The following is an 8,674-nucleotide window of genomic DNA, read 5'->3' as shown; positions in this document are numbered from 1 at the left end:
GTGTATGTGTGTGTGTGTGTGTGTGTGTGTGTGTGTGTGTGTGTGTGTGTGTGTGTGTGTGTGTGTGTGTGTGTGAGAGAGAGAGAAACAGAACGAAAGAAAGAGGGAGAAATGGGGAGCCAGAAAGAGGTGTACAGTACCTGGTGTAACAGAATAGTCTAATGACCGTCCTTCTTTGTCTTTGAGCCGGCAGACAGAGTCATCCAGCACATTCAGCACCAGAATAGCTACAGAACAACCAGGCATAAAGTGAAGTTGCAAACAAAAAGAGAGCACACTAGATCATTGAGACAGGCAGAACAACATTTTCCTTCTCATGGCCACGACCTCTCAAATAATACACAAATTCATAAATTCTCGGTGTATAAGTTTTAATTTTGAAAGGTGTTTTTTGCTCCTAAACTTCTTTTAAGTGTGTAAATGTAAAGGGACCATGCTGAAGATACAACAATACAGCAGGTTTTTACCTTAAATTACGTAAAAGGCCACGAGTGAAAAGACTTTCAACACAGGGAGGATTAAGTCGTGAAAATAAAGCTCAAGGTTAAACTGCAAGTGACACTGTTTGATATTTTCCTGATGACTTCCTTTTATTGAAACTTTATCAGCATATCATCCCCATTATGTTCATCACCATTTCCTCCACTTTTTAATTCTGAGTGAATTGTTTTACAGTAACTACTAGGACAGGACAGGTGGTGTGTTTGTCTTATGGTGTCATCACGTCTAGCGGTGTGATTAGTGAATCCAGTCATAGTCAGGTGAGTAATTGGCCTCTTGGTTGCAAGCAGCTGCGTCAAATTTAGTTAGAAGTAGTAACATTGAAATTATGCCGGTAAAAACATTTGCAGTGTTGCTCATCCTAAAAGCAATGTGATGTCTGTAGTTATTTAATTATTAGTCATTTCTAATGGCATGATAATGCATTTGATGTCTCGACAATCATTGCATTTTTCTCAAGAGCAATTACACATCAAATGGAATATTTCCTCTTTATAATAATGAACACATTGTGGATGAACATTTCAAAGCTGGTGACTGCCGCCGTCTACTTATGGGAGTCACACAAATATTGTATCATTTTTATCCTGCTGGTGAATGAGTATTTCTCAGAATACAATCGCTTTATTGTGGTGACAATGACATTCATCTGACTCGGATTGAAGACTAAATATACAGATATTTACAGAGTTGGCAAATTTAAATCGGTGACCAAACCATCATTCACAGCGCTGCAATTTTGACGACGACCTGCATGTTTCAGAAGCATACAGAGCCCGAATTCAGCGAATAAAACCATCTAAAAATAGATAGAAAAGAACAGAGCCTCATTTTTTCTTACCGCATCTGAATATTCATATAAAATAACATTAATAAAGTTAATCACTATATTTTTATTTTCCAGCTGACAGTGTCTTTAGTGAATTTGAATCAGATGATCAAACGTCTGGCTGATAATCCATACGGATGGTGAGAAAAGACATTCATATGCAGGAACGAATCACCATCAAACTCGCTTTCTTCCTAAATTTGTTTTGAATAAAATATACGTCTACTGAAAGGAAAGATTTGAGATACTTTGTCTTTCAAGAAGTTAGTCACCGATTCAAATTTGCCAGCTCTTTTGGGCCACATGGAGTCTTCTTGCCGACAGCGCAGTGGTTATTTAATAGCGTCCGCAGATGCATGGTTGCCTGAATATATCAAAAAGGTAACCTTGACAAAGACTCAGCCTTGCTGCATTGATGCTTTCTATATTTATTTTATTGAACATTTCTGTGATTTAGTCTTTGTGCTGTACCAATTTAGAAGAGAGAGAAGCAGGTGGGGTGTCATATATACTGGATGGTAAAATACAGTCTGCGTTTCCCTTCTCACTCTCTCTCTCTTAAAAACAAGAGCAATGTCCACATTATACTCCTGATAATTATAGAAAACCAGTTTAGATTGTTAGTATTTGTCATTACACTTTATTCAGTAATGATAATATAACAATTACAGCTGCTGTTATTACTGTTATGTTGCGTGTTTCCACTAAATACACTCTCAAAAGGTATTAGGACAATTTATTACTTGACAATTTATCTTTCATTCTTGTAGAGTAACTTATTTCATTTGCTGCCTCCAGGGAGGTCAGAAGGAAAGGTTAACTGTAAAATAGCACCCATGGGAACCTGAGAGACTACAGCTTCTTGCTCAAGGACAGCAGGGAAATTGCTTGCTTAAAAAATGAACACTAACACAAATGTGAAAACAGCAGAAACAAACACCACAAAGGCGATTGCTGCTTATGCAGTAAGTTTCTATTCATTATTTATTTTGGTGAAATTTTTTTCCTTCCTCAGCAGGTATCATGTATAAGTGATAAAAATTAGCAGGTCTTTTCTGCTCCAGAATGAGTGCTGTTACTGTTTATGGTCAAAAAGGTATTCATGTCATTCAATTAAAAAAGTGTTGGATTCCATATTTTATATGAAATTATTAAATATGTTTGGTTGTGAACCAAAAATATATTTTTAATCTCTGTTTATTCCCCTTGTTCAAACAGGCTTCTACTTGATCATCATCCCCTTCGTACCCCCTCAAGGTGTCTCTCATAAGGACGCGTACAGACACACACACACACACACACACACACACACACACACACACACACACACACACACACACACACACACACACACACACACACACACACACACACACACACACACACAAACATAGCACAGGCTCTTTAGCACTCACCATTTTACTATTCAGCATGTCCCACTCAGCAGTGTATGAACATAAAGAAAGCGCCCTTGAGAAAGACGCTCCAGTGTTGCGAGTCCACTTTATTTTTTCTTTCAAGTTTTCTGATTAGATTCTTTGCTCAACGCTGATTTGGTAAAACTACGAAGCGGTTCATAGGCTGCTCTTCTTACACGTGGACATGTATACATCCGCTTTTACTTCTATTGTAAAGATCTTAATTTATTTTAAATAGTATGTTAGTATGTTTATTATGAACTCTGCAATTGACTGTCAAATCCCATTATCTTTATTAATACAGTAATTTAAAAAGAAGTCTGCTTGATGACTTTTGTTGTGGTTAATACGTAATATTTCAAGGTTAAGACCCAATTAAAGTTACAGAAAATAAAACATAATTACATAATAATAAATGATATTACACCTCCTAATCCATAAGAGAATACCAGTCCTAGCATTGAATTTTTGTACCCTATTTTCACCACACATTAATTTAGATTATCTGGTTGTTTGGCAACGTTTTTTATTTGCTTTAAGTAATATTTTAGAAATGAATTTGTAAAAGGTTTGTTTTTGTTCTGTAATGTAAATTAATGTAAAGTGTCTTGGTATCTAGGACCCGTCTAAGAAATGAATACAGGCTTGTAGCCGCACGCGCTCCTCCTCTCTTTGCGCTGACTTTGTTGTGTGGGTAATAGTTCCTAATGGTTACAACTAATGAATTGATCAGCCTCAGGGAGGTATATATAAACCTATTAGCTTTAATAAAGTCTGAAGGTATAAAATTACTCTCTGAGGTGTTTTACTATACACTTAGTACCTTCCCCAACCTAATAATACCAGCTTCTTTTCCAAGTACATCGTTGCACACTTTGATTGCATTCTGGTGTCCGTCTGCACAATTATTTTCAATTTAAGCACTTAGAGGACAGAAGAGAGAGAAACCCAGAGAGAGAGCGCGAGAGAGAGAGAGAGAGAGAGAGAGAGAGAGAGGAAAATAGAGGGGTGTGTGGTGGCTTTAAGATGCGCGTAACCTTAGAGTCAACTAGGATATGGAGAGAGACGGCGGCAGGACGAGATTGGAAACAAAAGGAATTAAATGGAGAATAACAAAGAACGAAGAGCCGATGAAGAGCAAACATGGACATGGAGAGATGGACAAAAAGTGAGAGACGAGTGTATATGAATTCCCTCCAGTTAGCTGAGTGTGCGTGTGTGTGCTCATTTGGCTTCCTCCTAATCCCTGATTTAATTTTCAGCCTTTAAACATGACGAATTACAATCCTGTCCTCACCTAATGCTTTTAACACATCCCTATAAGAGGCCTTAATCAGGTGAGATGGGCGCCAATGCTGCTGGCTATACACACACACACACACACACACACACAGGCTGATTAGCCTAGCCACGGTGTTAGCCACCATGGATAAGCCACCAGGTGGATAATGTGCTGCTTTAGCGCCTTAATTATGCCATAATCTGTTCAGCGCCTCAACCCCCTGCACAGAAGGACAGAGAGAGAGCGGGCGGGGAGGTGGAGGTGTGGGTTGGTGGGAGGTAAGGGGGACTGAAAGACAGGACAGGAGAAGAGTGGGTTGAGGGAGAGGGGGAGAGAGGGAGTCGGTAGAAGGAGAGGAAAAAAAGCCTGGGGGCACTCTCCTCTCAACCTATACCCACCCCCCCCTCCCCCGTCTCATCACTAAACTATCTCAGTTCCAAATGTATTCCACCTGCTTCTTTTTCCTTTCCCTACATGTTTCCTTTCTTCCTAAATTACATCACACCCCCCCCAGACACTCCTTTGAGCTTGTTTAGTCGCTTAACACACCTCAACTTTCAAGTCTCCGGCCCCTCTCCTTCTCCTTCTGTTTCCTCTGCGTCTTGAAGCCCTGCTGTATCACATGTCACCCTCCCTCTCCGCTCGCTTTTCATCCCTCCGGTGCCTCACCTCCACCTGCCGTTCCCCCTCCGTCCACCCCTCCTTTAGTTGCTGTGTGTCTCGGGTCCTTCTGTACCGTGTATACCTGTCACTGTGCGTGGCCCTTTGACAAATCACGTGAAGGGCAGACTGAGTTTTGTAGGACGAGACAAAGCTTAAACATATGGCTGCCGTGTCCCCGGGTGCTCCGCTGTGTGCTATAGCACAGTCCCCGGGAGTCCTTATATAAAACATTAGCTACCTGTCTGTCTACCAGGCCGGCAGCCTCTTTCTGTGTGTTCGTCTGGCCTGATATTTCTCTCCGTCGGTGTGTTGGAGATGCACAACTGCGAGCATTATAACTGTTTTTGTTGAATCTTATTTTACGGTGACCAAGTGTGCTGTTTGGTTCGGGGCCCTCGCGGATTCATAAACATTTTAAATGCAACTGCACTTTAAATATAGGGCTTTTTTCCCGCTATAGAAGGGGTGTCAAACTCATTTCAGGTCCGTGCCAGAAACTGCCCACTTAATTCTCACAATAACAAAGTCATCCGCCGGGCAGCCAAGACTCCGGCAGCGTGGCCGGATTTGGCCCCCGGGCCGCACGGTTGACATATGTGCGCTATAGTATAGTAATCACGTGTATTGCTTCTTTAATGGTAGTTTTAAGAACTGCCTGCATGGTTACTTTTCTTTTTTGAAGTTCACACACACAAGCATATCACATCAGTGGCTCCTGCTAATGAAGCTTGAGTGAGATATGTGTGTTTGCTCAGTGTGCTTAATGTCAATAAGTGCCCCACCTAATGACAATCAGCCACTGCACCTCGATTTCTGTCTGTTTTTTTGAGTCTTTCTTTTCTCGGAGAACATCAGTACAACACGACAGGGTAGGAAGTGAAGCTAAACCAGGGACACGAGAGGCAGGAAACTACAAAATAAAACAGGAAACAAACCCAAACCGTGACTGTGCGTTCTGCAGAAGCAGTAGTTTGAGGAGTTTCTAGTGATGTTTTTACGCTACAAGCGACGCAGCAACGCGCTGCAGGACATTTTCTGTGAAAGCTATAAACAGACGTTCAGAGTGAAGAGCTACAAATCAAAGTCTAGCAGAGCTAACAGTGCATGTACAGTAATACGGTACCTATGAAAGTGAGACTAACACACAACTAAACAAGGATTATCATGAATCTCGTGGTATTGGACAAACTCCACTCGTAGTCCCCTGATGCTCAAAGAAAAAGACACAAATCTTGGTTTTCTTGGGAGCGCAGACTTGAGACCTACTTTTGACTAATGAACACTGGAAGGCCTGGTAAAGTAAGACAACTGAGAATAGAAAATAATTCTTAATATGAATTGCTTATTTTTGTTTTGATTAAAGTCATATAATGACAAATTACACTTTTAATCACACTGTTGAGTACAAAAGACAAGTTACATTTTCTGTATATTTACACAGGACTGTGACTTTCCATAAGAACATTGGTAAAACTGTAAGACAAAGATAGACATAGTGACAGATACAGACAGATACTGTAGGGTGATGGAGACATTATGAAAGGTAGGCAGCAGAAAAAGGACAGATTGAGAGAGAGAGACAGTGAGTTTGTCCTACAAAGTTTTAGAAGTTCTTTGCTGTTTGCAACTTTACCTGTATTTGCTGTCATGCAGAATAATTTTGGGCTTTGCTCGTCTCCGGGGCATTGGCCTCAGGGGCAGACCCCCACGGGGGACAGGTGTCAGGCAGGTATGTATGTGGGTGTGAGAGAGAATGTTTTTGTGTGTGTGTGTGTGTGTGTGTGTGTGTGTCAGTGAGTAATGGCGCTATCAACTGGCCTCCACGATCCATCATGCGCGTCCCTGGCCTCGCACCTCTAGGGCCGCAGCACATGCACACACGCAGATTTAAAAGAGCGCACACACACACACACACACACACACACACACACAGTGTGCACATGAAGACACACCTATACATGCAGATGTACTTCAAGATTAAAAAAACCCAAACAAACCAAGGAGTTCTTGCAGCCATCAGTAAACACTACGTCCGCTCAATGGGAAGTTTCTCACATTAAATTTTAAGGGTTAAACGTGACACCAGAGTTGAGAGGAGGTTTTGTGACGGGTGTAGGTGAAATTACAGCACTCGGATACACGACTGGCTGCACAAAAACAGAGTACGGTTTATTTCGACGCACAAAAAAGGTAAAAGGACAAAACAGGTTCTTCCTCTTTTCAGGGTGCGGTTCAATAGGTCCCCCCGGGTGGTTCTGCCGTCAGTCTCCTTACTGTAGGAAGCACAGAAAACAACAGGGATTAACAGACACGGCAACACGAGCCCCGGCGTGAGGCCAGCCCCTACTCACGTCTAGCTCCCCGTGCTGTTGGAATGGTTGGTCCTTTATAGTGTGGTCAACCTTCATCAGCCTTCATCATGAGCTGCACCCGGGCCACTCGTTGCCTCCAGAGGGGGCGGGGCGTTTCCCCTTTTGGTCACCCGACCTCTTGCTCGTCGGTGCCCCTGCCCTTGGTGCTGATCTCTGCGCCTGTGCAGTCTCCTGAGGCGCTGTCCAGGGTGCTGCGCCCGTGGGTTGCCACAGTTTCAAAATTGTTTTACAAAAGTTTGTTGGCTTTATGCTTTTCCCTGCAGCGTATAAAGCTGATGCAAAAAACTGCATCAGCATCAACACAGGGCAAACATTTCAAAGGGCGGTCTAATAATCTGAGACACATGCTGCGTGCGTCAAAGAACATGCTGATACAGATTGAAGCAACACTAATCTCTACACGGTTTATTGTTTGGTTAGTTTAGCCAGTTTGAAAAAGGCCGTTTTATATTCTTACTTTACTTTACTATGCATCCCCCTCCACTTCCTGCTATTTCTCAGCTCATTTATTTTTGTGTCTCTTTTGTCTTCCTTCTCTTTTTCTCTCGTTGTACGACGTCCTCCTTCATTTAGCAGAAAATCTTTCTGAACAAATTGCTCTGTTCAGTTATTATCTCAACGGGGGAGGGTGGTATTATAATTAACAAAACAATAAAAGTTTATTAATGAACATTAAAATGCAAAATGGCAGGAAGAGAAGACGGTGGGTGCTATCAATCAAAGAGAAGAAACTCCCTCGCTTTTTGAGTCTTAATTAGCCGTCCGCTCATTAACGGCATAAGTGTGTGTGTGTGTGTGTGTGTGTGTGTGTGTGTGTGGGTGTGGGTGCAGGGGGAGGTTACAAAAGGACTTTAATTGATCAGTGGCCCCTGAATGGGCTATTAGCAAGTCGGACACAGAGAAAAATAATTTATAGAACCGTATCAGTTTTATATTTTATCTACTAATTATGAGTGCCGAGGAGAGAAGTCTTCACTTGGTTGAAGGCTCTGATCCGATTGGCCCTGAGGCAGTAAGACCACTAACCTACAGACAGTCACCACGGCAGCAATACTAAGGCATTAGGTGTCTTGCTAAAGGTGTATCTAAGTTATGGTTAAGGCGTGATTTTACACACTAACACAACAAATTTTTGGGTTGTATTATTGCTTGCATTACGAGACCCTAAAAAAGGGGTCTTTAAGTCATTCTCAACATCTCAAAACAGATCTTAAATACAATATTTGTGCTGGATATCACAAGCATTTCATGCACCCAAACCAGTAAGACAACAGATGTTTAACAGCATACTTTGAACCACTCAGAAGTTGCCTCCTTCTCTCCTGCATTACCCCTCTCCCCTTCACACACACACATTATTAGACGAACACAAACTCAGCTATAAATATACATAACCCAGCTCGATTTATAACGGTTAGCATGAACCTGTGCCCCCTCTAAGGGAGGAACTAAGAGAGTTCAAATTGTGGCCTGATTTCGCTCCCTCCGCTGTGCTCTCAGAAAGTAGAGCGCACCAAGAGGAACACGTGCTCTGCTTTCAGAACAGACTGTTTCTCATTGCCAGTAAATTCCATTGAAGCTGCTTATCAGAGTATAGAAAAGCTTCAGA

The sequence above is a fragment of the Gasterosteus aculeatus genome, chromosome 12 (assembly GCF_964276395.1).
Source record: "Gasterosteus aculeatus chromosome 12, fGasAcu3.hap1.1, whole genome shotgun sequence".
Taxonomy (NCBI): Eukaryota; Metazoa; Chordata; class Actinopteri; order Perciformes; family Gasterosteidae; genus Gasterosteus; species Gasterosteus aculeatus.
This window is presented reverse-complemented; position numbering follows the sequence as displayed.